The sequence below is a fragment of the Neltuma alba genome, unplaced genomic scaffold, assembly GCF_004799145.2.
Source record: "Neltuma alba isolate B1F8T4 unplaced genomic scaffold, ASM479914v2 tig00013140_pilon, whole genome shotgun sequence".
NCBI classification, from domain to species: domain Eukaryota; kingdom Viridiplantae; phylum Streptophyta; class Magnoliopsida; order Fabales; family Fabaceae; genus Neltuma; species Neltuma alba.
Window position 1 is genome coordinate 1 of NW_021637456.1, and position 27,907 is coordinate 27,907.

At 33.9% G+C, this 27,907-nt stretch overlaps 2 pseudogenes; both read left to right on the forward strand.

The window, feature by feature from the left end:
* The first annotated feature begins 7,903 nt into the window (after positions 1-7,903).
* LOC114734764 (calmodulin-binding receptor-like cytoplasmic kinase 3) lies at positions 7,904-11,935 on the forward strand (annotated as a pseudogene).
* An 8,256-nt stretch (positions 11,936-20,191) lies between these two features.
* Positions 20,192-26,077, forward strand: LOC114734766 (synaptotagmin-5-like; annotated as a pseudogene).
* Positions 26,078-27,907: the final 1,830 nt, after the last annotated feature.

Here is a 27,907-nt window from a genome sequence, read left to right on the forward strand (position 1 = left end):
CCCATCAAATTAAAATTTCATACTATAGAAATTTAAATCTTATAGTTTAGCTACAGAAAACATTGCTGCCTGCGACCTACATTTCATGGCCACGTGTCAAGCTATAAGATCGTTATTCATGTCAACTCTGGGGACTCACATATCAATGCACCTTTTGGCCTTTGCAGACAGGATCACTTTTGTTTTGTTTTTGGCCAGATCGGATGTGATCACTTTAATTATACCCTTTGCTGACACATGATGATCGATGCCCCATTCTCTCTCAAAGAGAATCATTCACGTTACGTGGATACCCTACTCTTTATAATTACTCACCATCTGGATCATTCTTGTCCTTTTTTATAATTTTATTCAATTGCCGAATCGCCGAACTAATTTCCGCACTTTTATTTGGGGGGAAAAAATCTAGATTCTTGTAATAATTTAAAAAATCAAGTCACTAATTGCCATCAGATCCATTCGTATTGATCATGAAACAAGTGAAATATTACTTTCGATCCTCAATATAAGAGTTAGTTGACTAATTTGAATAGATTAAAAAAACTTGTTAAGTTAATTATTTGTAATAAATATGTGTTGTTTTTACTAAAATATTTTTGCTCATTAAGTGTATTGGTTAGAGTTATTATTATTACAATGACCGTCATGAAAAAATAGATAAATATGATAAACAAATAGATTGAGACCTTATATTTAGAACTAAAATAAAAATCAAACGAGTTTTTATATTAAAGACCACAACTTAATTTTTTTTTAATTAGATTGCGTGCAGTTCAATTTTCTTGAGGAGAAATTGGAATTAACGACTTATTGACAAATATATTTGACGAAAAAAATGCCTTAGAGATTGCAGAATATGAAAGAAAAGATGTAAAATAATAGGGGGAAATGTACAATATGGAAGATAAAGTGCAAATATTTGCCTAACTCTTTCTCTGTAATATATTTATTTAACAAGTCCTCAATTCCAATGTTGGACTAACCAACACAAATATACATAAAAAAATCACTTTTCCTTTTTTTTCAAATCTGTTTGTTACAGGATTTCTCTCTGTTTTTTTTAATCTAAAAATTTTGTGCTAATGATAAATTAAGATTGTGGACTTGAGGATAGGTGAAGACTGAAGCCACCGATAGGATGATTTATCACGTAGGTGGCATTAAAGTTGGAAGCAAGAAGAGGATACGAATGAAATTAACTTCTTTTATTATTTTGTTCAATTTTATGCACATGCATTTAATAATTAATTTTTTTTTTGTGTGAATGAAATTGGTTTCTTACTTACATCGTATATGCAACCTTAAAACAGAGCCATACAACGTAAGTTACAGATAGCGGTCATTGGATAAGCACTCACCAGTGACAACCACTAGACAACACCCCTCTCTACACTTCTCAATTGTCCTTTGTACACAAGAAAAGGAAGAAAACACACACACACACACACCTATGCTGTCTCAGCTAGAAGTTAAGGACCACCGGGTGGCGGGGCACATTTGTTCTTTTATTCAACGTGCATGTTATATTTTGTTTAAAGATATCCATTTTTCTTATATTTGATTGAATGCTGCCTCTCATATTAGGATATATAATTAATTTATGAAAATTAAATAAATTAATTGAGTCAATTATTTATTATAAAAAAATATACTCTTCCAATCCTTAATATAAGACCCATTTAACTAATTTGACCAGATTAAGAAAATTAGGTAAGTTAGTTAATTATAAGAAAAGTGACACATTTTTTCTAAAACACCATGATCATCTTTCTCAATACCTCTTTTCCCTCTTCTATTTAATTATGAAAAAAATTGATAAATATAATAAATATATTTTATATTTAAGACCAAAATCAACTCAAGAATTAGGTCATATATTAAGAATTGGAGGAGTATCATTTTTCTTACTATCTTTCATCTAATCATTTGAAATGAAAACTACCCATAAATGAAAATCTATTTTTTTTGCCAAGCGGTGTCACGTAATCATATTAATTATATCCAAGATATTGTTGGTCCCAGCGAGAAAACTCTTTTAACGTTTTTTTTTCCCCATATATGTATGTTAAGCGATGGTTCCCGTTCATCCACATTATGTGCATTGCTAGAGATTCTCTCGTGAGAGCCGGCCCATGAAATAAGGGCCTAACTTCTTTATGAGTCTGGGCCAAGCCCCATCGCTCCTTAACAACAAGGATAAACTTAATAAACTAGAATTTTAATTTTTTTTGGGGAAAAATTGAACTTTAAATTGATACATACGGTTAATCAATTAATCAACAGAACAGGTTTTTTTTTTGGTTGCACCGGAAAAGATTAATAAACTAAACAGTAAATCAACTAGAAAATTCATTGCACGTGTTTTTTCTTACAAAGTTTTCACTTCAGTGTGTGTTGAGTATTTGAAGGTTTTTTTTTTAAAGTAAATTTTTCTTAAATTTAAAATCACAGCAGTATTACCTTATTCTTTTAAAAGTGTTAATGATAAGCGTCACTATTTTAATAATCAATGTTAGTTTTTGATGATAAGGGGTAATATAGTTACGATTTTGACTCTTGAGACAAATTTGTTTTAAAAAAACTTTCAAATACCTATAACTCTTGAGTATAAACTTTTGAGATAAATTTATATTATACTCCTTATTTTTCACGTAATATTAAAAAAATTAAAAAAAAATGCACACGACTCGAAAAGCGTACAAGAAATTCTATAATCACGCAGCTTTAAATTTCTTTTTTTTTTCTTTTTGCCATCACCGAGTATTTAATTTTATGCGCATGTATCTGTTTTGACCCGGCGTCAAGTGGACAGAACAGACCATAAAGAATAAAAAAACGAATAATGAGATGGACAACTCCAGTGGATTCAAACCTCTTGACCCACACAGGCGTCGTCTTGGTCAATCATACTCAAATGGGGTTCAATTCAGCCAATTGGTTTGATCAACAAGTTGGTCATAAATCATGCTAGGCCTAATTAAATTCTTGGCGTTTAAACTTGTGTGATTTGACAAATAAACTATTCTGTTTGTGGTGTCAACTGATATGAATCAACAACAATCTAGCGGCTTGACTTTTGTTTCAAGCATTTATGTGTTTATCATATAAATCACTATCTGATAACTTGTCAAAAAAAAAAAGTGTAAAATGTTTATTTGAATTATGTTTTACTATAATTAATTAAGAAAGCTCCTCTTCCCCACCTAAAATTGAAATCAATGATGTGATATGTATGCTTTTTTCACGACGAAAATGAAACGAAAGTGAATAAATGAGTAGTAATTAATACTGCACTGCTTAATGTCATAGATAACTAATTTGAGAATAATAAAAAAATTAGTTAAGTTAGTTATTTATCATAAATATATGTTAATCTCTCCAAATTATCCCATCAATCATGCATATTGAATAATTGAAATTATCCTTTGGTGGAAATCATTTGCAATTAGTAGGAATATTTTAAAAAAAATAAGAGACAGAGTAAATTAAGGTATTATATTTAAAATCAAATCTAATCTTCTAATTAGCTCTTATGTTAAGACTAGAGGTAGTACGCATCCAATTCTTAATATAAGACCTAATTAATTAATTTGAGTAAACTAAAAATGTTAGTTAAATTATTTAATATGATACTCCTTCCAATTCAAAATATAAACTAAACTTTATTTATTTATATTTATCAAGAACTTAGTTAAAATTAGTTTAAAATAATAAATATGCAAAGCATATATTTTTTCTTTCCAAATATGCTCTTATTAATGAAGAGAATAAATAAAAGATACAATAAATGCATCAAAGAGGAAAAAGAATATATGTAGGACAAAATTTTAAAAAAAAAACCCATTAAATGTTTAGACAAAAGTGAATGTTGTCTTATAAAAAAAAAAACCCCTCCACCAAAATTTTGCTTATATTTTGAATAGGAGGGAGTATGTTTTTTTTTTCTAAAACGTGTCTTTTTTAATATCAACAAAGTTGATTTAAAAAAATTGATAAATATGTAAAATAAATCTTATCTTTATGATTAACATCAACTTTTCAATAGGCTCTAAATTAAGCACAGGAGAAGTATCAAGTTTTAGGAGCTACCTGGTGATTATATTCTCTTCTACTACGGTCAGCTTGGGGATCGAATCGTAAATAATTTTTTTATTAAAAAAAAGAGCTAAACCGTACTCAATTTTTGGTGAAGGGTTCCTTTGGTTATAAAAAACAATTAGAATGCATTAATTAAAAAAACAATAAAAAGTATAACTATATACAAAAAGTAAAAGAGGGACAAGAGCTAAGAAATAAAATTAACCTAAGATCTAGAGAAAAAATTACTTGCATGCTGGTAAAAGTAAAAAAGGAAAGAAAGTTAACAATATTCATGTAGATGATATGGGAAGAGTTTGCAATAGTTCTTACTCCAAGTAAGTATCTCTTATTAATGCAAAATATTTGTAACTTTTCTTTACTATTCACTGAGCAAAATGGTGACCTGCAAATCCAAACAAGGTTAGCACAAAATAAAAAATGCTAAAGAGATGATTTTGCCAAGAAGCTTTTTTCCACAAGAAATGTTGGATGGGTTAGCCTTGGCAACAAATTCGTGATTTGCATTTCAGTTATTTTTGAGGCTTGAATTTGTACATAATTATTGTCAATCTTTATTTGTTTGTGGAGATATTAACTTTTTGTAGCTTAGAGCTCTTTTTGACCGATGTTATAGTTTCACCATGCTCAACTCGAACTGCCAATTCAAAAAAGGATGAAACATTGTTGATCTCCTCAATGATAACATGCTGTGATGGTTTCCCTCCATTATGTAAAATGGCATTTTTATTCCTTTAAATGACACATCTTTATGCAAACTCTTAAGCATGGTTTTGAGCCAATTTTAGAACTTTACAAAAGAGAAGAATGGTAACTTGATATTAAGAACCAAATTGAACGAGTCAAATGACAAGAAATAAATAGATGTTCTAGAATCCCAGGAGCATTGCATGCAAAAAAAAAAAAAATTAGAGATATTGAGATGATGTTTGGTCAAAATATCACTTAAGAGAATTGCATCATTAAGGATCTTTCAGACTAATAATAAATTCTCCAAGGGAAGAGATATTGATCACAAAAATTTCCAAACTTGATCATTTGGATTAGAAGACATCATTTGTCTGCTAAGCCCGAATCCTTCCTTAACGAAGTAAGAACCCAAAGAGAGAAAACTCCAACACAAATTTTCAGGAATATTGGAATATGAAAAGGGTTAGAGATAATGAGATCAATTATCTGCACTTCATATAAATCTTCAACCAAGACCTTCCAAGGTCAGAAAACCAAGACCCTTTTTTCATGACATCGGGTTTTAATTGTTGGGCGAATACGATAATAGGTCTGCAACACATATTGCAGGCCTACATTGCATGGGGTCCAGGGTTCGTTGATAGCTAAGTAAAACAAACCTTAAATTGAAAAATTCAAGGCCACGTGAGAACCAGTTCACACCCAAAGGGGGAAACTGAAAACACGGACAAACAAACACGCCTTAAATTTCCCATCAAGTACGTTTTTTTTCTTGCCATCTTCCCATCAAGTACTTGACCTCAGATCAGTCCTCGGTTAATCCCCGCTCGGGTCGTGAGTTGTGCGCACTGATATTTCTTTTCTTTCTTTCCCCCTCGTAATCTAGGCTGACAGCCTGACTTACAAAACTTGATATTAAGGGGGTGTTTGGATAGAAACCAAACCATGGTTTCAGAAGTGCTTTTACGGATTACGAAGTAAATATGTGGAGGAGATTACCTCGTTTTGCGGAAAAGTGCTTCTGAAACCATGGTTTTGGGTTTCCCAAACACCCCCTAATAGTTTGAGACAATAACTTAGAAGTTAGTAATCTGGCTATGATTAAACTGAAGTTCGTCTAATTATATTAAAATAATATAATTATTTAAAATATACAAAACTATTAATATATAATTACCAAAAAAAATTATATTTAAACAAAACGTTAAATCACAAGTAAGTAAAATATTTATATATGAATTACATATAATTGAAAAAAATAGACTAATTAAAACACAATTTCTACATATTGTTATTTTTTTAAAAAAAGAAAACTCAAAATAATGTCCTTAATTTTAATGTATATTTCAATTATACTACCCCAAAACTCTTTTTTTTTTAAAAAAAATTTAATGGGTCAAATTTAATGGTAATTTTATTGTATCAATGACCTAACTGCAATTTCCTATATGATTAAATTATATTTTTACTATAAAAATTAGTTGACTAATTTAAATAGATTAAAAAATTTACATAGTTAATTATTGTAATAATTAGATGTTATCTTTCTTAAAATACTCTTATTAATTATGTATAGTCTAAAACTACTATTTAATTGAACGTTTAACATGTACAACTATTAGAATAATTATTTTAGAAAAATAATAAATATAAAAAATTTAAATTTTATATTTAAAATAAAATTAAAAATCAAATTAGTTTTTATATTACGTATGAGAAGAAGTAATTTACTGGATGTTAGATGATTATTTTGAACTAATTAAAAGTATTTTGATGTGATTAGAAAATTTGGATTTTCCACCGGCCGCCACCAGCATCTTCCACAAGAATATTGCGGATGGGTCCTGGGTCCCCGTGGTTGAGACTTCAGATTAAGGGGGTGTTTGGCAAAACCAAAACCAAGGTTTCAGAATCACTTTTCCGCAAAACGAGATAATCTCCTCCACATATTTACTTCGTAATCCGTAAAAGCACTTCTGAAACCATGATTTGGTTTCTATCCAAACACCCCCTAAGAAAGAAACCTCACGAAATCCTTTTGTGTGTTGGGTTTGACCATCGGAAATTCGGATTTAGGATCAACCGGGTTACCGGAGTCCTTTTAATTTTTTTTTTTCATTGTCGCAAAGGAATAATCTAATAATCGCCAAAATAATATATTTCTATTGCACAAGAAATGGGTGTGCAATGACAGTAAAACCCTTCCGATACTTTCCCGGCACCAGAGCCTTGGTCCTCTTTGCTTTTCCTCCTCCTTTCACTGGTCAACGACGAACGAATGCGAAAGCGAAACCTGTTGGGGAGAAGATGACAAATTATGAAGCCAGATAATAGATACACATATATGTACAAATACGCAAGGACGGATATGGGGTTTACGTCACAGTCCACCATTGCTTGCTTCGCCGGTCTTTCTCCCTCCCTCCCTCCCTCCCTCTCTCTATATTCCATGTGTGCGTTCTCTCTCTTCTTCATCCTTGTGTCGCACTTCCCTTGGAGCCCCACTTACTTATCTTTTTTAAATCCTCCCACGCTTAGCCGCCTTTCTTGTTGGCTCTCTCTTTCTCCCCCTCTCTTCCAGCTCATGATATTTTCCGCTTCAACCCATTTTCAACTATTTGGGCCCAGAAATAGCGTTCCTCAGATCTTTTTCATATCAGCTTTAATTCCTTGGTGTTGAGTGGGGATTTTGCTTGTTTTATCGTGTGAATTCGAGGTTTTGGTGAACTAGGTGTGGCTTGTTGTTGTGGAATTTGATAATTCTTGACGTGGTTTGGATTCCTAGCTGTGGTAGTTACTGGTTGCTTTGGGTTTTATTCTTTCCTGGTTCAATTGGGTGAATTGGGTGTTCAGGGGATAGCTTGAATTTTGGGGGGACTATGAAGAATTGAATTCACTGAGTGCGTTGAAGAACGTTGCTGTCTAGACAACGTCGCAGGCGTGAAATTCAATTATTAAGCTCTTTTATTATTCCATTATCAGAATTTCAATTGCGGGTTCCTCTATGCTCGTTGGGTTCCAGAGGGCTTTATTTGTTCTTGGCGGCCATTGCGAGAAATTAAAACCTCCTTTCGTGTGGCAATTCGCGGTTTTGTCTTCGATCGCCTGTTAATTAGTTGGGCTTATTTCCCTTGTTCAGTTTGGTGAATTGGCCTAAAAATTGGTTTCAGCTGACTATCTTTCTGATATCAACTTACTTACCTTATTCTTTTTTAATGTCATGAATATGTGAAACCGAAAGTTACTGGGGTTTGAAGTTTTAGCTGATAAAAATTCTTCAAGGCTTAAGTTTGGACTTTTCAACTCTTATATTCTTCCTGATCAGGAGTCTCCTGCTCATTCTGGGTAATTCTACGTATCAACAACCATATTGCTTCCTGGTTGTCAGCTGACAGAGAAATGCTTTTACTATTTATTAGTACTCTAAAGTGCAAAAGGATAACAATATCTAGTTAAGTATGGCTATCCCCGCATTATTCTTGACGCTATTGCTGCAACTGCCTAGCATTTTCGCGGCTGGTTCTTTCTTACAGTCAACTGATTGTGGTCCTAATTGGGTAGCTTACTCATATTCTCCTGGCGAGGAACTTTACTACATGAACGATAATATAGTGGACAGAGTTACCTTCTGCAAGACCCTCCAACTGTATATTGCCAATGGTTGTGATTTGAAGGACTACTTTGAAAGTGGCAACTGTGCCTTGGATGTTGTTACAGGTATGGATCAATAAGGGATATGTTTGACAGTTTGAGTATGGTCTGCGTTAGATTTCACAATTGGAAACAACTGTTCTTTAACATTTAACTTGGCTTTTATTATTTGCAGTTAATTTGCCTTCAAAGGCAGGAAGAAAACTTCTGCAGAAGGATTTAAACAATAATTCCACATCTCAATCCCGCCAAAATGTTTCCAAGAATGTGTCAGTGCCTCATGTTGGTATAGTAGCAGGTGGAGCTTTCTTAGTATGTTGTGCAGCTATCTGTCCTTGTATCTATGGGAGAAGACGAAAAGCCGCTACTCATGCTGATTTGACCAAGGACACGCATTCAGGTGAGTTGACATTTATGATTTTGGGGTGTACCAACGTGGACAATTTGATAGATATAGTTTGTTGTCGTTGTTGTTATAAGATTTCATTTTGCTTTATATATCTGTATATTTACTGTTTTAGATTGTTGCTCCTGTGATATTTGAATAACAAAATAATATACATTTTTGCTTTTGTAGTTGATTCGGCTTCCCCTTTGAAGTAAATGCTATGTCTGAAAAGGTGCCTGCGAGTCCACTTCGTGCGCCACCTAGTCCTTTAAGATTCTCATTGTCCCCAAAACTAACTAGAATTGGGTCACTACATCTTAACTTGAGTCAAATTGTAAGAGCTACGCATAATTTCTCAGATACTTTTCAAATAGGAGAAGGTGGTTTTGGAACTGTCTACAGGGCTCAGCTTGAGGATGGATTGGTTGTGGCTGTGAAACGTGCCAAAAGGGTAAGGAATAGCGCAGTATTAAATTACGATCTTGTAATCCATAGGGCCTCTGCTCTGTGCAGTAAAGTTCTAGGGCTCTGTTTTGCGAGTGATATTGGATTTCAATTATACTGCATTATGGACTTCGTTGTCCAATTTTAACCTCTGAATGTTGAATTCGGTAAAACCATCTTTTTAAGTCAGGCGTGCATGCAACTATTATGGGATCGCAATGAAAATATAAGGGAAATCATTTATCTAATTATAGTTGATTTGATGTGGAATGATCTCCAGTCTGGTTGGGGATGATTTTTTATTTGTTGTGAGGAGTCAGTGTTACCATGTCACCCAATGCTTTTTATATAAAGTCAGGTGCGAGTGTGAATCATTGTGCCCTTGTATTGCATGGTTCAAATAGGGGGGAAGTTAATGTAGTTTCATGGCTAACAATTGCACTCAGGCATTTCTAAAGCAGAATAGCTGAGGCACTGCATTTCATTATTGAATTTAAAGCCATTTGTTTTACAGCATTATTGACTTCCTCATCCTTTTCCAATAATAACCTTTGGATTGGAGTGGTTCAAACCATCTTCACTTCAAAGTTCTAGGAAGTGTACTATATCTAATTTCTCGCCATTTGATGCTTGAGTTTTTTATACTATCAATCATGGTCGTCAGGAAACTAACTTTGCATTTTAAACTTTGATGTTTGAAGTATCTCCTCTCTTTATGTTGACCATATTAAATTAATCGCATAGGAACTTTTTGAGGCTTTGAGAACTGAATTCAGCAGTGAGGTTGAAATCCTGGCCAAAATTGATCATCGAAACTTGGTGAAGCTACTAGGTTATATTGACAAAGGAAATGAACGCCTTCTTATTACTGAGTATGTGGCAAATGGTTCTCTTAGAGAACATTTGGATGGTAAGATCTTGCACCCTTTTTTTGTCCAATGATTATCTTTGGATATAGAAGCATTATAATATTCCCTTGATATTACTGGCAGGTCTACGTGGAAATATCCTAGATTTCAATCAGCGCCTTGAAATTGCTATTGATGTTGCTCATGGCCTGACCTATCTGCATACATATGCAGGTCAGAAAACCCTCCATTCTACTTTTTTTTTTTTAATCTTCTGTGTGTACAAGCCGAAGGCAAGAATTTTATCAGATGACTGGAGTATAAATGGGTGCAGTGAAGTGTTAAATCATAAATAATCACTTTAAGTATCACCATATGCTGTTTGTATATTGGAGAAGTGCTATCTATTGTCAGGATATTGTTCAAATCATGACTTTTGGTATCTTTCAGTGAATTTCCTCCTTTTCCCTTTTAGGTTTGCCTTCTCTGCATGCTGAAGATGTCTTAAGATTCCTGATTAATAGATGTTTTATTTACTTCTTTTTTTGGGCATTGTCATGGATTTTTTTTTTTGGGTGAATTTTATGGATGTTTTATGTTACTGATGATTATGTCATTTTGACATATCCATTCCAAAGGTTACTTGAGTCTTGGATGTTTATAAATCCGTCAATTTATGACTGACATTTTTCTTATCTGTGAACAGAAAAGCAGATTATCCATCGGGATGTGAAATCATCCAACATTCTTCTGACTGAAAGCATGAGAGCCAAAGTTGCTGATTTTGGATTTGCGAAGCTTGGTCCCACAAACTCTGATCAGACACACGTTTCAACCAAAGTAAAGGAACAGTTGGTTATTTGGACCCTGAGTACATGAAGACATACCAACTCACTCCCAAGAGTGATGTTTACTCATTTGGAATTTTGCTTCTAGAAATTGTGACAGGCCGCCGTCCAGTGGAGTTGAAGAAACCAGTTGAAGAGCGGATTACATTACGATGGGTAAACTGATGTCTTGTTCTTATTTTACATGAATTTCTCATTCTGTTTCTCTCAGTTTTTCTTTTAACCTAAAGTGCTTGTTGTCTGTTTCAACTTTGAAATACATCAGAAAAATGAAATAGTATTCTTGGCAGATGGGAATCATTGACATGGTTAGGTAGACTTCTTCAATTCAAAAGGATGCATCATTTGATGTGAAAATCAATCAATGGAAGAAATTCTTGACGAAAACATTATATGTGCATATTGGTAGAGACTTAAATAAACTACTACGAGAGTATCGTGGACACTGATATTACTTGTGAAATCTCTGGTTTTCCTAGTTTGGCCTGTTTCAACACTTTTTTTTTTTTTTTTTTTTAAAAAAGCTAACTTAGGTTTGCTTTTGGGCACTCAAGTTATGTGGTAGTGATCAATTTGCAGGCGTTCAGGAGGTTTGATGAAGGAAATGTGCTCGCATTGCTGGATCCTGCAATGAAGGAAAGAGTAAATACAGAGGTTGTCATGAAGATGATCGAGTTGGCAATTCAATGTGCAGCACCAGTTCGAGCAGATCGACCTGGCATGAAATCAGTGGTCCAGCAATTATGGACCATAAGAGCAGAATACCTCAAGGGTTCAAGGAGAGCATAGCCTCTGAAGTTAATTGGAGATTGATACTGTGAAAAAGTTAGATGCTGTTTACTTCTTTTCTTTTCTTCTTTGCTTTTTTGTTTCAACCTGTGAACTGAACAACTTGTCCTCTTTGTGCTGTGAAATGAAGTTTGTTTTTCATTTGGGTCTTCCTTTAAATGATTGTATCTGCGAGATTATGGCGTGGTTCCTTGTCTTGCATGCTAACTTTGGATGTGCGTGATTCCAAACGTTTGTTCCAGATTTTGCTTCAGTCAGTGTTATGGCTTTTATACTGCTGTTTGGGCATGGGGCTATGGTGCATGGTGGAACGCTACAATTCAGCTGTTACGTATGAAAACATCTGTAGGAGGCTCCCTTAGTTTAGGGCTAACAGAAGCTCAAATCTAAATTAGTTGTAAATTGACGAACATAGCGATAGGTTCATATATTGTGGACACCGATCAATCATGCTCAAAGAATTATGAAAGTTTAATTTTACATAAGGAGGCTTGAAACCTGATAAGTAGATACCTTTCGTCGTACAAAGATATAAATGAAATGGAACCAGCATTAACGCTGCTAGTGGCTAACCAATGAATCTACGTACAGTTGATTGTTGAGGGTGAGTGAGTGACTACATTTCATCTTGGAGTTAATGTGATTTTTAAAAATTTACACTTATTATTCTTTTATATATATATATATATATATATTTCAAGCACAAGTATCTTCTTGGAGGAAGCTATTCTCTTGTTGGAATCAATCGTATTAAAGGTATTGTTAGTACCTAAATATAGATATCTCTCTCTAATATGGATTCAAACTTTAATTTATTACGTTACCGTTTGGATGCACTTGCAAACCATGGTTTGCACAAAATGCCATCCAGACACCAAGCCCAAATTTTCAAATCGTGGTCCAGCTAAAACCATGGTTTCAACCAGTGAAACCATGGTTCTACGAGAAGCAAAAATAGTTGCTTCTCTGATAAAAATTGGGAACCATTCCCAGGGGGGCAACGATCATACCCAATAATACCTTCTCATCCTTCTCTTCGCTGGCCGACTCCAATTTCGGCGAATCCTCACCCAGCTCGACTCTTCGGCCGGCTCATCCATCGGGTCGCTTGTTCGTCGGCTCCCCTCTTCGCCTTCTCGTCACCATCAGCTCACCTCTTCGCCGGCTCGCCTCTTCGTCGTCGATGGTCTGAATTTCTACACCGGTGAGATCATCTTGGGCTCGTGAAAACAGGGGCTGGTTGTGTGTTTCTCGGCGTGCCAAAACCAGATCAAGCGTTGGGTTGTCCGATCCGTCCATCCTTCGTTTTGAAAGCTTCATTCTTCAGTTCGCCCGGTCAGGTCGCCGGTTAGCTCTCTATGGTTAGCTCAAGTTAGCTCTCTCCGATGGTATTAAAAATTTTGTTCAGTCATGCATTTTTCCCATTCGCAACCGGCATGTTGTTCAAATTTTGTTCGCCGTGTGGTTTTGGTTCGGTCCCTCCTCTGATTTTTGCACTGAATTCTGTTCGCCGTGTGGTTCTGATTCGATCCCTCCTCTTATTTTTGCACTGAATTTTGTTGGCCGTGTGGTTCTGGTTCGGTCCCTCCTCTGATTTTTGCACTGAATTTTGTTCGCCATGTAGCTCTCTCCTGTATTGAATTTGTTTAGAACCATGGCTATTATATTTGCACCGTGGTATGTTGATTTTTGGAATGATTTTGTAGTGTTCTAATATCCTCTTCGAATTGCAAGTTTCCTCCCACTTTCGTTTTTCAATTTGTTCAACCAGTTTTTTCCAAAACTGACCGGCATGTTATTCGAAGGCATGAGATAATTATTGCTTGCTTTGGTTTCATAGTAGTTTGATTTTATGAAACGAAGGGAGAACAGATCAGATGTTGGTAATTGATATTTGATAAATATTTTCCCGAAAAATTTCCCTGCGGATCGAAGTTGGACTCATCAATGTCTGGTTTTGGAGACAGGGGATGTATTTGGTGATATTTTTTTGGAGACGAGAAAGGCTATCAATTGAATTCTACTGGATATATAAATTTAATGCAAGTTATTTTTCCTCTTGTTGCCTGGCGTGGGATCCTTTTTTTTCTGTCCAGATTTTCCTCCCGGAGAAGAAGCCTGTGAAGTCGAACAATGTATTGGGAATTTTTTTCCTTGGATAGTACTTTAATTAAATTAATTATCATTATTTGTTAAGAGTTGATCTGATTTGGGACGAGATAAGAAATGTGTTGTCCTGTACTGTTGTATTAAGGATTTTGATAGACTTATGGCCAACTTTTGAGAGTGAGGAAAAATGGAATCACAACTCAAATCCATGTATATATTGAAGGAAGTGATTTGTATTTTGGTCAGAAGTTTATGCTGCTAGTTTTTTTTGTATTTTCGGTTGACAAATCTGATAAGAATATAATTTTAAACAAATATTATGAAAAGCTGATGCAACATGTTAATTTTTTAAAAACAATTATGTGCTTTATAATATTAGTGCGTTTATCATGAACATTTGTATTAATTACGCACATGAACGAATTTTTTAAAATATATTCGTAATACACAGTTATTTCAAAGGTTAAGTACAATATGATTTATGGTACATGATGGTTCAAATATGATTTTTCTTATTATTTTCTCATCCAATTGTCTTTCAACAAAAGTTAAGAAAAAGAAAAAGTATATATAATAATTTAGTTAGTTTTGATGTTTTAAAAGTTAGTATTTTGAAGCAAAAACAGATAATGAAATTTGAAATAGGAGGGAGGTGTATTTTTTCCAGCCATGTATTTTTTCGTGACAGCATAAGAGACGAACTTGTTAATTCAATACAACGATAGTAGTAATGTCTTATTTATTTCTTTTTATCATAAATTGTAATATGTAATTAAAAACAAAACCTATTACAAATGCTTTGTATCGATGTATCATCTTAATTATTATGACACTTCTTTATTTATATTTCTTTTATTAATATTATACCTTATATTCTCAAGCTAATTATTACTTACTTTAATAATTAATAAATTGTTTTAAGACGTGTTTATTCTATTTTATCAAACAATATCATCACATTTTATATTTATAATCTTCATGAAAATACATGATTTTCTGTTTGCAACAAAATAATTCATCTTCTCTAAAAATATTTTTACTCTTATATTTTATGATATATATATATATATGTGTGGTGACAATTAATTAATTAATTGTATTAAACATCAGAGGTTATTATACATGTAGTATATTATTACAAAAAGTAGTTGTGAAAAATGTTATGGGATTTCACGTTTAAAATCTTTAAAGAAAATTAATATTTTTCTGTTAGCAAAAAAAATTCATTTTTCTATAAACATATTTAATATTATGTTTTATAAATATATATACACATATTAATTATGTATTAATTATATTATCTTATATATTATTAATTATGTTAGTAAAAAAATTTTCATTAACAATTTTATTTCTTCAAATCAAAATATATCATAAAATCTATCCCTTATATAATTATCATATTAACTTATACCCTTTTTGATAATTTTCACATGTAAAAAGCATGGTTCGTAAAACCGGACCGGACCGGCCGGTTCAAACCGGAAACCGGTGAACCGGCCACTTGTCCGGTCTGGTTTAATGTTTAAACCGGAAGAAGAGCAACCCAGTATAACCCGGAGTGAATCGGCACAAACCGGCCTTGACTCGGATAAACCGGTGGGCTGGACGGGCTAGGCGGGTTATGATTTTTAATGCCTTTGCCGAGAGAAAGTAGAAGATGAAGGATAAAGAAGAAGTAGAAAAAGAATTTAGCACCCAAATCATGTTTATCTCCTCAAATAACAGCAAAAACCATCAAAAACTTCAATAAAATAAAGCAAAATAGAGAGAGCAGACGGCGGAGGATGGAGAAGAATGGGAGCTGATGAAAAACCGATAAATCTGAGGCTGAAGATGTAATGAAATCATAAGAGGAAATAACATTGTTGTTGAGATCTGAAAGCTCATATTCACTGTCGGAACATGGTGATAGAAGTCACGATAACGGAGCCAGAGACGGAGAAGCTGGTGAGGCATCGCAGTTTTCTTTCCTCTTTTTACCAGGCATTGGTGGTATACGAAGATGTGTTTTAATTTTTAAAGCAAACAGAGACTTTTCGATTTGTATTCCCCATATTTAAATAAAATAAAATTTAAACAAAGCCACAAAATCATGTACTGGTAGCTCAGACTAGATATGACCATACAAACCATTAAATGCTCTCGATAAACTCATCTATGGGATTTTTTTTTAATGGTACATGACTGTTTCGCCTCCCAATAGCCCCTTAATGCCCCTACTCTGCCTTTTTAAAAAGACAATTTGAAAGTATTATAATTAAATATAAATATCTTAATTAAATTATATTATTTAATTATGACCGGTCTGACTCCGAGTTGACTCCGGTTTAAACCACTAACCCTTGACCCAGTGACTTAACCGGTTCAGTGTCCGGTCCGGTTTTTAGTACCTTGGTAAAAAGTGCTTCTGGTAATAACTATCCAAACACTCTCACTTCTCAGAATCACTTTTTTCTCAAAATCTATTCTCCACAGAATCTATTCTCCAGAATCACTTTTTCAAACCACGGTTTGGTTTCATCCAAGCACACCCGTATGTGAAGGACTAATCTTTTCTGTTAGATTCAATTCTGTTGGTACTATTCATATAATTTTGAACCTACTAAATTCAGACTAAAATGAGTCAAAAAAAAAAAAAAAGCGGTTTTACGCGGGATGAGGTTGCTGCTTGTGATGGTTTGTTAAGAGACCATAATGTACTTCTGGCTTTGCTTTCTCTCATTATCTGGGCGTATGTTATGCTTTAGAAGCTGAAGCGTGGGGAATTTTTCATGGCCTTCGAATTGCTTGGTCCAAAGGTTTTAAAAGTCAGTCTTCCTTAAAATCCTTTAATCGAAGCTTTGTTCTCGGAATATTTGCTTTAGACATGTTTCTAGGATTATAATACTCCTCCGGTCCTTATTATAAGACCCCATTTGACTTTTTATTTGGTCCTAATTATAAGACCCCAATCCATTTTGTCTCTTATATTTATGCATTTTTTCCAAGATAATCCTTCTAATAATGATAATTTTAGCCAATATACTTAATTAGCAAGGATATTTTAGGAATGACAACACTTATTTATTATAAATAACCAACTTAACTTACTTCCTTAATCTCCTCAAATAAGTCAATTGGGTCTTATAATTAGGACCGGAGGAGTACTGTTTTTTTGCCATTTGTAGGATTATAATACTAATTCTCATGCTTAAGCTTGGCAAAATAATAATAATAATAATAATAATAATAATAATAATAATAGTAATAATAATAATAATAATGCTTATGCTTTAGCACACTATATTGCCCGTTCTTAATTTGATCATGATTTTACTAATGTCAACATAAGGAATCTTGTTCATATTGTTGTACTTGGAATCTATTCCCACATATTTGCTTAAGGGTGTGTTTGGCAAGCACCCCAAACCATGGTTTGGGAAAAATGTTAGCCAAACATCTTTAAAAAAATCAAAACCATGGTTTTGGGAAAAGCAGAAATTTTTTACTTTTGGAGAAGAAAGGGAGAGTGTGAGAGCTTATAGGATATGTATCTTGTTGTTTTTTTTATAAACATATTTTTTATAAACATATTTAATCTTATATCTTATAAGTATATATACATATTAATTATTTATTAATTATATTATCTTATATATTATTAATATATGTTAATAAAAAATATATTATTAACAATTTTATTCCTTCAAATTAAAATATATCATAAAATATATTTTTTCTATAATTATCATATTAATTTATACCAATTTGTATATATAAAAAGTACTTCTAATAACAACTATCCAAACACTCACACTTCTCAAAATCACTTTTTCACAAAATCTATTCTTCCCAAAATCTATTTTTTTCAGAATCTATTCTCCAGAAGCTATTCTCCAAACCATGGTTTGGTTTCATCCAAACACACTCTAATTTGTTTAGGGCACCCTCTTTTCCATTAAAAGAAAAAGTGACTAATAGGCTACTTCCCTCGAAGAAAGCCAGTGGAAAGTGACAGAGTAGTTAGCAAAGGCCGTGTGAGGAATGGTGTGCCAGAACAAAATACAATTGCGTTGCTTTATTCCCAAGAACATTATTATAATCTTAAAAAACAATGAGAATTTATTAAATACTCCATGCACTATACTATTGACTATATTAATTGATGAGATAAAACCATATTATGGAGGATAAGTAACCCAAACTTACACTTCTCCGGATCTTAAATATAATGCACATTTAAAAATTAGAAAAAATTTAGATCAAGTTGTTTATATTTGTTATATTAAATTCTTTGATCGCACATGATCATATGTCTTTTTTTTCCTTTTCTTTTCATGTAAATTTATAATTAAATACTACTACCTCTAGTTCTAATCATAAAACCTTGTTTGTAGGTTACGAATAAAGTCTTAGAATTAGGATCAGAGGTAGTATTAAATGCTATAATTTCTAATTTATAAGAGGGGTATTTTTAAAAAAAAGTGTCATAAATTATTTACATATTAATTGCAAATAATCAAATTATTTTTTTAAAAAGTTTTATACTTTTAGTTACTGTTTCATATTTATATTAGTTACTTAATCCTACGTGATTAAATGGAAGTATTGCTATTTCTTAACATTATAGGGAAGCTGTTTCTTCTTCGTCATGTTCCTTTTCACAAAGCGTTCAAGGAACCTTCCATAAAATACGTCGCCACACATGCACGACAAATTCTATATTTTTTGAGGTTGTTCGATACTATACCTTTCGTTTTCAGCCAACCCATTTTCTTCCCAACTTTCTCTGACTCACATTTCTTGCATCTTAATTATCACTTGATTGTGCTTCAGTATATTTCAAATTTATCCCCTAATTAAGGTATTTAAATGAAATTTTCTTTTCTTGCTCTTTTTTAAATAATACCTTCTATTCTCAATATAAGATCTAATTTATAATGTAATACTCCTCCGGTCCTAATTATAAGACCCAATTGACTTATTTGAGGAGATTAAGGAAGTAAGTTAAATTGGTTATTTATAATAAATAAGTGTTGTCATTCCTAAAATATCCTTACTAATTAAGTATATTGGCTAAAACTATCATTATTAGAAGGATTATCTTGGAAAAAAATGCATAAATATAAGAGACAAAATGGATTGGGTCTTATAATTAGGACCAAATAAAAAGTCAAATTGGGTCTTATAATAAGAACCAGAGGAGTACTAAATATAACAGTATCTAGTTTACAACGTTACAAATAGTATATTTCTTTTACAGCCTAGCACATGTAATTCCTCGTGTTCACTCTCGTCACGTGAACAGCATCACCCATTTTGAAGTTCAATCGCCAACCGCACATACTCATTCGGCTTTTTTTTTTAGCACATGCATTTCTTCCATCTTTTGTGTTGCTTCCAAACTGGATCCATTAATTGTTTTTCCCCAACCAATGAGATTGAGTCTAGCGAAAAGGATTAACCCCTCATAATATGACAAATCAAGATTCAAGTTCCAAATTACTTCCAATAAAATAATACTTACATTTAGTGTTCGACAGTACTTCGAATATAATCACTTTCAATAAAGTGATACTTACATTTAGTGCTCGACAATACCTCTAATAGAATTACTTCCAATAAGAGGATATCTAAACTTTAATTAAAAAAAAAAACATGTGTTTTTTCCCAAATAAGCAAATTCATCCGTTTCTTTTTAAAAGACAATGTTTTTTAATTAATCAGGAGAGAATGAGTAAAGGAGAATAGAATGTTTAATAAAAGGTATTTATGAAAAGATAAAACAGTTTTAAAGACAACAATTAGTTTTTATTGGTTTATGTAAAAAGAAACAAAGGCAAAAATGTGAGAGGGTTTTTTGGGCTAAAAATGAGAGAAAATATATCTAATATTATTCATAAGTTTGTATCAATTTATCATAATTCTCTAGATATCTAATATTATAAAGTAGGCGCATATATTTTGTTGAATACTTTTAATATAATTAAATCTGAATATTACAGTTATATTTTGTGTGTCAAAATCTGAATATTATAGTTCAAAAATTATTTGTACAAGAGAATATTGAGCCGGCCGCCCACACAAAGAAATTAAAGCATGAAAAGATGACTTCCGTAGGTGAGTTTGAGACAATAGATTTGCCCGCCTCAACAACTTTGATCGCAACGGCACCAACAACAACCTCCCAACACAGCGCTTACCACACCAATCTCCTTCCTCTTCCTACACTCATCGCAACCACTCTGCGTTCTCTCTCGTTCCTTCAACGCCTCCTCTCTCTCTCTCTCTCTCTCTCTCATCAAATCCACCGTTGTTAGGCACGCTTTCCACCAACCTCTTTGCTTCTTTCTCACGTTTATTCTCTCCCGAAGCCACGCGCATGGCGTTCCTTGTCGGCCTCGTGCTCGGAATCGTCGTCGGCGTTGCTCTCATCGTCGGATTCGCCCGTTATGAGAATGCTAGATCCAAGCTCCGGTCTGAGCTTGCTGAAACGATTGCCGCTTTGGCCCGGATGACCGTTGAAGATTCCAGGAAGATCTTGCCTCCTCAGTACTATCCTTCTTGGGTTGTCTTTTCTCAGAGGCAAAAGTTGAGCTCTCTGTCCCCTGTTTTTCTTGCTGACTGTTCTGCATTTGACGGTCTTTTGATCAATGGGAGCTGAGACTGACATTTCCGATATTTGTTTATTTATTTTTAATGTCTTCAGTTGACTTGGCTGAACTCACATCTAACTAAGATCTGGCCCTATGTTAACGAGGTAACTTCTGTGGCATTCAACATTCAGTTCCTGAACAATGTTGGATTTAGTATCTATAACTCTATGGATGTGACTAGCTTTTCGTAAATCGGGTTCTAGGCTGCTTCTGAGCTCATAAAGGCATCCGTGGAACCAATTCTCGAACAATATAGACCGGTGATTTTGGCCTCATTGAAATTTTCGAAGTTCACTCTAGGTACAGTAGCCCCACAGTTTACAGGTGAGCTCAACTTTGAGTCAAATGACTTTATGAGTTCAGTTAATCAGGCCTTCGTTAAGTGCCATTTACTGATGTCGTCTCCCGCTTTTGTGTAATTAAAATAATTAATGGACTACATTATCGTGATGGTATACATGCTTATTTGTTGATTCACGGCTTGCCACCTGGAAACGTGCTGTCATTTTTAGTTTTCTCTTTGTTCTTGTTAGGATTCTTTGCCGGATCCTCTTACCAATAGGTGTTTTAGATGTCATTGGAGAATCTAATGTTTTGAAGCCATTGATTAGGAGTATCTATAATAGAAGATGGAGGGAGCGGCGTCACAATGGAGTTGGAAATGAATTGGGATGGGAATCCAAGTATTGTACTTGATATTAAGACACTAATTGGTGTTGCACTGCCAGTACAGGTACTCATGAACTTCCTGAATCACCTCTGCTTTCTCATTTCGGCTATCTGATTAGAAATGGATTGATAAGGATTATGCCATGAAAGTTCTCTCTGTCGTTACCTGTAAGAAGTCCAAGATAACGAGGCCAAAGCTTGTCTTTTCCATTCCATCAGACTATAGTAACTTGTAAATTCAATTACGTCCGAAGTCTTATCCATTGAGTTTCAGAGCTGATCGCAAACCTGAGACTTACTGGTTCTTTTATTGTTTACATTTCAGTAATTAGATTCCAATCTAACATATTTATTAATATAAGTGAAATTTATAATTTGAAGCTTCGCATCTGTGGAATCAAAGGTTAATCATGGAGTGTATATCTTTTTTGCACTATTTAAAAACAATTGTCTGGTATTCTGCATTTTGGCATTTTCTGAAAGGTTTGTATCGTTGTTTGTTTTTGCTGATTCTTCTACTAATTCACTGCCAGGGGCATGCTTATGGGTAATGGCTTTCTAAATGTTAGATACCAGTCATTTGTGCTTAAGTAACGTATTGAACTGATGTGGTGATTAAATCGATCTTATAATCTCCGTCCAGGTAAAAGATATAGGATTCACAGGTGTTTTCCGGCTGATTTTTAAGCCACTTGTTGATGAATTTCCTGGCTTTGGAGCTGTTAGCTACTCTTTGAGGCAAAAGGTGCGGTATCCATGCATGGTCTATAATGATTCATTCTTTATCATATAAAACTTGGGTTTATATTTTTTCCGGATCCAACCATAAAATTTTAATAAAATGAACTTATAATTTTGTTGTAAGAACTGGCATAATTTTTGTATTAAACTTCTTTTTTTTTTTTCAGTTGAATTTAGTACATTTTTCCATCTATTGATTGATTTTGAGTTTCCCCAATATTGCATATAAATCGAATTGTCATATACTTGATGGAAGAAGTCAGAATGAAAGTTTTGCTTAGTGCCTAGAGATTATAGACGGTGACTGACATTGATTTGTCGATAGAAAGATATGGATGATTTAAAACATGCGTATGCACCGAAGATGGAAAGCTGCCCTGCCAGCAGCTAGAGAAACACGGTTTAAAGCTTGATGAAACATCAATTTGTTAATCAGTCGGTAGGTGGAGAGTGGATCAAATATATAATTATCCTTTGACAGTTCGTCGTATGAATTTAAGTTTAAAGTACTAATGAATATTCTATGTAAGCCAAGGTAGTGTTGAATCATCAAGAAATTTTTCTAAATCATGGACTTAGAGGTTGAGTCTGCTAATATCCGTCCCAATTCCCGTTTCCAGTAACTTTTAGCATATGCACATACTAGTGTAATGCATTTGATCACATTCAGAAAATTCCAACTTGCAGAAAAAATTGGATTTCACGTTGAAAGTTGTTGGTGGAGATATATCAGCAATCCCCGGCTTAGCCGATGCAATTGAGGTTTGAACTCGCATTGTCCATTACCTATATCGGATACCAGTGTGCAGCTTTGCATAGTTGTATATATACTTTGTTTCCTCATCTTCGCCAAATAAGAGGGAAGTTAAAAAGTACCGGGAGTAACTAACTGTCACCATCATGAAAAAACTTTTTGTAGCAAATGATTTATCAAGAAAATTATATAAGCTTAGCAGAAAAGCAAAAGAAGACCTAAATAGTAATTTGGTATTTATCGATGCATGAACAAATAATTAGTCTATCAAATTACTGCAGGGGTCAATTCGGGATGCTGTTGAAGATTCTATTACATGGCCTGTGAGAAAAGTTGTACCCATCCTGCCTGGAGATTACAGGTAGTCAAATACTTGGAGAAGGCAATCGTACTGTTAATCATTGCACATAATTAATCTTTCTATTGTTGCCAGCCTTTAACTAATTGAAACTGTTGGTCTTCGTGGGTAGAGAGAAATAATGTACGTAGTACATTAGAATTTTCATAAAATTCTAATTATTACTGCATTGTATCTGGTCCCGACAATTACACGACCTGTCAATTAGGCAGCTATGTCAGTTAAGGTGATTGTACACAGGATTACCTTTTTTTTTTTTTTTAAAAAAAGGCCCTAGTGGCAATAACACTCGCCTAAGTGGGAGATTGCGGATTTTATTCACTCACCCCCCCCGGGGGTATTTAAAAAAAAAAAATTGGTCGCTTGTCGTGAGATTCATTAATTATGGTCCCTGCCAATTAAATCATAGATTCACAATATAAAACACTGTTTTTTCTTGCTCAGTGATCTGGAGTTGAAGCCTGTGGGCATATTAGAAGTCAAGCTTGTGCAGGCTAAGGAGTTAACAAACAAAGACATTATTGGTAAATCAGACCCCTATGCTGTGCTGTATGTACGACCTTTGCGTGACAGAATGAAAACTAGCAAGACAATTGTAAGTCAATGTACTGCCCCCCCCCCCCCAATTTATTCTCAATTCAGAAAGAAATAACATTACTATTTTTTCCGTCCAGAACAATGATCTGAATCCAATTTGGAATGAACACTTCGAATTATTGTCGAAGATGAATCTACTCAGCACCTGGTGGTTAAAGTTTATGATTCTGAGGGCTTAATGGCATCTGAATTGATTGGTTGTGCGCACATACGGCTCAGTGAACTTGAGCCTGGTAAAGTAAAAGATGTGTGGTTGAAGCTGGTCAAGGATTTGGAGGTCCAAAGAGATAACAAAAATAGGGGTTCGGTAAGTAATCGTGTCCCACTTGGTTAAACAATGATAATTAGGGGCCTCTTTTCTTAGGAGACAGTCCAGATTTTTCTGTAAATTTTGGATCCAGTTACTTCTTTTCTTTTCCCCGATAAATATAACCCGTCCCAAGAGCCCCGTATATTGAGGTGTATACATATGATAGTACAAGTATTAAAACAACAACAATCATATGAAAATGTATACATGTTTACCCACGTCAAAAGTGTCGGACTCTGGGTTTAAGCGATAATGTTTGACATAAGTTATACACAAAGATGACTTCCCTTAAAGTATAGTTGCCTTAAAGGTTTCAAGTTTTTGTGGTCAATATGAATTTGTAATCATGTCTTTTCTTTGTCCCTAGGTATATTTATCATTTTATCTCTATAGATATAGATATATTTGACAGAATGAAATATATTTTCTTTTCAAATAATTGTTTCTCTTTGTGCTTAGGTACATTTGGAGCTTTTATACTATCCTTTTGGCATGGAGACTGTGTTTACCAACCCTTTTGTTCGCAATGATCCATTGACATCCTTAGAAAAGATTCTTAAAAGTTTAGCAAATGGAATAGAATGTACTGGAAACGGAAATGAAGTTACACAGAAGAAAAGGGACGTTATAATCAGAGGAGTCCTTTCTGTTACGGTGATATCTGGTGAAGACTTGCCTGCGGCAGATTTTACGGGGAAATCTGATCCTTATGCTGTTCTCATCATGAAGAAATCAGAAACAAAATGCAGAACCAGGGTAAGCAGCAAAACTAGTACTCCTTTACTGTGATAGACCAAAAACCTAGACTAGCATCTATTATGTTATTGTATTGAAAATCCTTAAGATGAGCCTGTAAATAGGACATGTGATCAATCTTTGTCTTCTTTCTTTAATCTTTTTGCCTCCTTTTATCCTGGGGTGTGTTAGAGGAATCCAGGAGTTCATCCGCTTTTGTCCATGTTCGATCCTCTTTCCACTTCCTGTTGCCTAAGTAGTTATTCCCAAGATATTATGAATTTACTGACCTTGGAAGCTGTTAAAATTTTCAGGTTGTGAATAACACCTTAAATCCAGTTTGGAATCAGACTTTTGACTTTGTTGTTGAGGATGGATTACATGATATGCTAATGGTTGAAATTTGGGACCATGATACATTTGGAAAGGTAAAAAAAAAAAAGATCATGCATCATATAGTTTGTTACAAAATTTAGTTGATCAGGTACTGAAATTTAAGAGATTCTTGAGCAAACTTCATCATTTGCAAATGACAAGTAGACCGAGGAAATATAAAAAGACGTGTCTATGCCATTTATTAACGAGTCTTCATTTCCGGTCTGATGCAAAAGAAATTTTCACGGGAGACTTGTAGCAGTGAGCGATATTAGGTGCTAGATTAAAACTTTTGGCTGGGTACAAGCATCCTAAGTTGTAGATTGCGAAGTTCTGATACAGTCGGAAAGGAGAGAAGCACAATGGATATGTGAATAGAGTTCGCTTCTTTTCCCGCCCTACCCCCCTTTCTTTTCTTTTTTTTCCTCCCCGTTTTTCTCCAAATTCGTAAGAACTATAATACTAAAAGATCCAGAGTCTGGTTGATTTCTAACGGGACTAAGTTCTGAGATTTCACTGACAGATTTGCCCGTGAATGATGCAGGATTATCTGGGAAGATGCATATTGACCCTTACGAGGGTCATATTGGAAGGGGAATACGAAGAATGTTATGAGCTGGATGGGGCTAAATCTGGATCTTTGAGAATGTTTCTCAAGTGGTTGCCCCAGCCGATTTATAGGGCTGATTCCTGAGTGTTCCTTGCCAAACCTTCACAATATCCGCACCCCTCGATTTATACAAATTTTGCTCTCTGTTATTTGTGAGAAAATCGAGCTAGTGATGTACATAATTGTTTCATTCGATTAGAATTCGAAACCACCTCTTTTCTAGCCGCTCGTATTTCTCATTTGCTGGCTCACTGCTTTCTTTCCCGCCCGTCAAGCTCTCGGTAGAAGCGTTAATTATCTTTTTGCTAAGGTTTTATATGGACGTGCAGAAAGGGACAGCAAGATAAAGGAAAGGGCGGAGAAAAAGGTGAAGAAAAACAGTGTAATTCTTGAAAATGTGGTAAGCTGTTGCTCTTTTGGATTTCTGTTTGCAGTCTTAAATATTTCTTACAAAATAATATTCTAAACTTGTTGAGACGAAAGATAAATGATTAGATAATTTCATAGATTGCTAATATATAGAGCGGGAATTGTTTAGTATTGATATATATTTTGATCATTTGAAATTTTGAACATCCAATTATTTGTAGGTCGTGACTAGTTTTTTGGTAAAAAAAAAAAATTGTAGGTCGTCAATCTTGTCATGCACATAAGGTAAAAAGATATTACACATAAATTCAGTAATAATTGTCGTGCATATTTGGAAATCTATTGGGCATGTTTTGTTTTGTTTTTTGTTTTTTTTCGCCAGCCAGTTGGACATGTTTTGACTAAGGCATATAAGCAGCCTGAATTAACTTTTTTAACAAGTTAGGGCATGTTTAGTTTTGCATTTGCTAAAACTGTAGTTTGAATATAGTTGTCTTGGCAAAAGGTTTTTAGCCTTGGATAAAACTGAGTTTATGAAAAATAAGATTGACTAAGAAGTATTCGGGTAAAATCAAAACTATGGTTTTAAAAATACTTTATGGTATACAAAATAAATATATAAAAGATTTTGTTTTGATTTGCAGAAAAATACTTATGAGAAGTGTTTTTAAGGTTATCCAAACACCCCTTAAAAACAGACACATGTCAGCTTCTTTACTAACAATAATTTCAGACTTAAAACATGATAGGGGGGAAAAAGGGAAAGTATTGTGAGATTTCAAGGAAGAAGTAAGAAGGATAATTAAAAAAAAATTCCTTTACGCATCATGAATCTTGTTATCATGAAATTTGTCATTCACTTATTATGAAACTCTTTGATAATTACATTCTTTACTAAAGACTCCATAGTAATTTCCCCAGGATAAAAAAATAAAAGCCGCAGGTCAATTTTCTTAAAAAAATTAATTATTTCAATTAGATTCTGCCACTTGTATTATTTTTTTCCATATGCATTTAACCCCAAATGCCAATATAGGCAAAATAGAACACACGGCAGAATCTGGTTGGAGCAATGCCATATAGATAATGATTCGATTCTAAGGAACCAGACTTGAACACTACTGCTAAACAAGGATTACAAAGCGTTATATTTTGAAATGCGGGCAAAATCAGTTCCTCAAGAAAAACCATAATTTACAAAACACAATATGATGGCGCAGGTTATGACTTACAAAAAAGAGAAGCCACTTAATAAGAAAATTTTACCATCATAAATTAGATCTTATTCTTCTCTCTTCCTCAACTCCAAATTTTCTACTCAGCAATTTCCCAAGGATAAAAGGAATGTTCCTTCTCTCCAAAATCCAGACATGAACACGGATAACTATTAGTTCTTAACGTGGAATACAAGGCATGCATTTAGGCTAAGACAACAAATCATTTTCGAAAACGAGCATTACGAACAACGGGAAACTGAAAGCCACGCATCTTGGAAAAGACAACATTTTTGTTCATTCCACAACGTCACCTGAGAGAAGATTTAGGCTCCTATAAATCGGAGGCAAGCCTTCCAAGAACACTGCTTACAAACTACTTCTTCAGTTTTCTTCTCCTCCTATTCTTTCCCTGCGTTCCCAGAAATTCAACCATGCAGCAGTTATCCTTAGCATGACCGCACATAAATGCAGATTAAGAAGAAATAAAACAAAACCACAATCTGATTGTTCCAAACACAATTATTCCACATATTGGGTGTTCTACAAAAAATAAAATAAGATAAGATAAAATAAAAAAATGCATTGATTGGATGCGAGTGCAAATTCTACACAATGGGACCATTTCGTGAGATACAGAAAACATTCTAAGCTCTTGAGTTATGAATATCT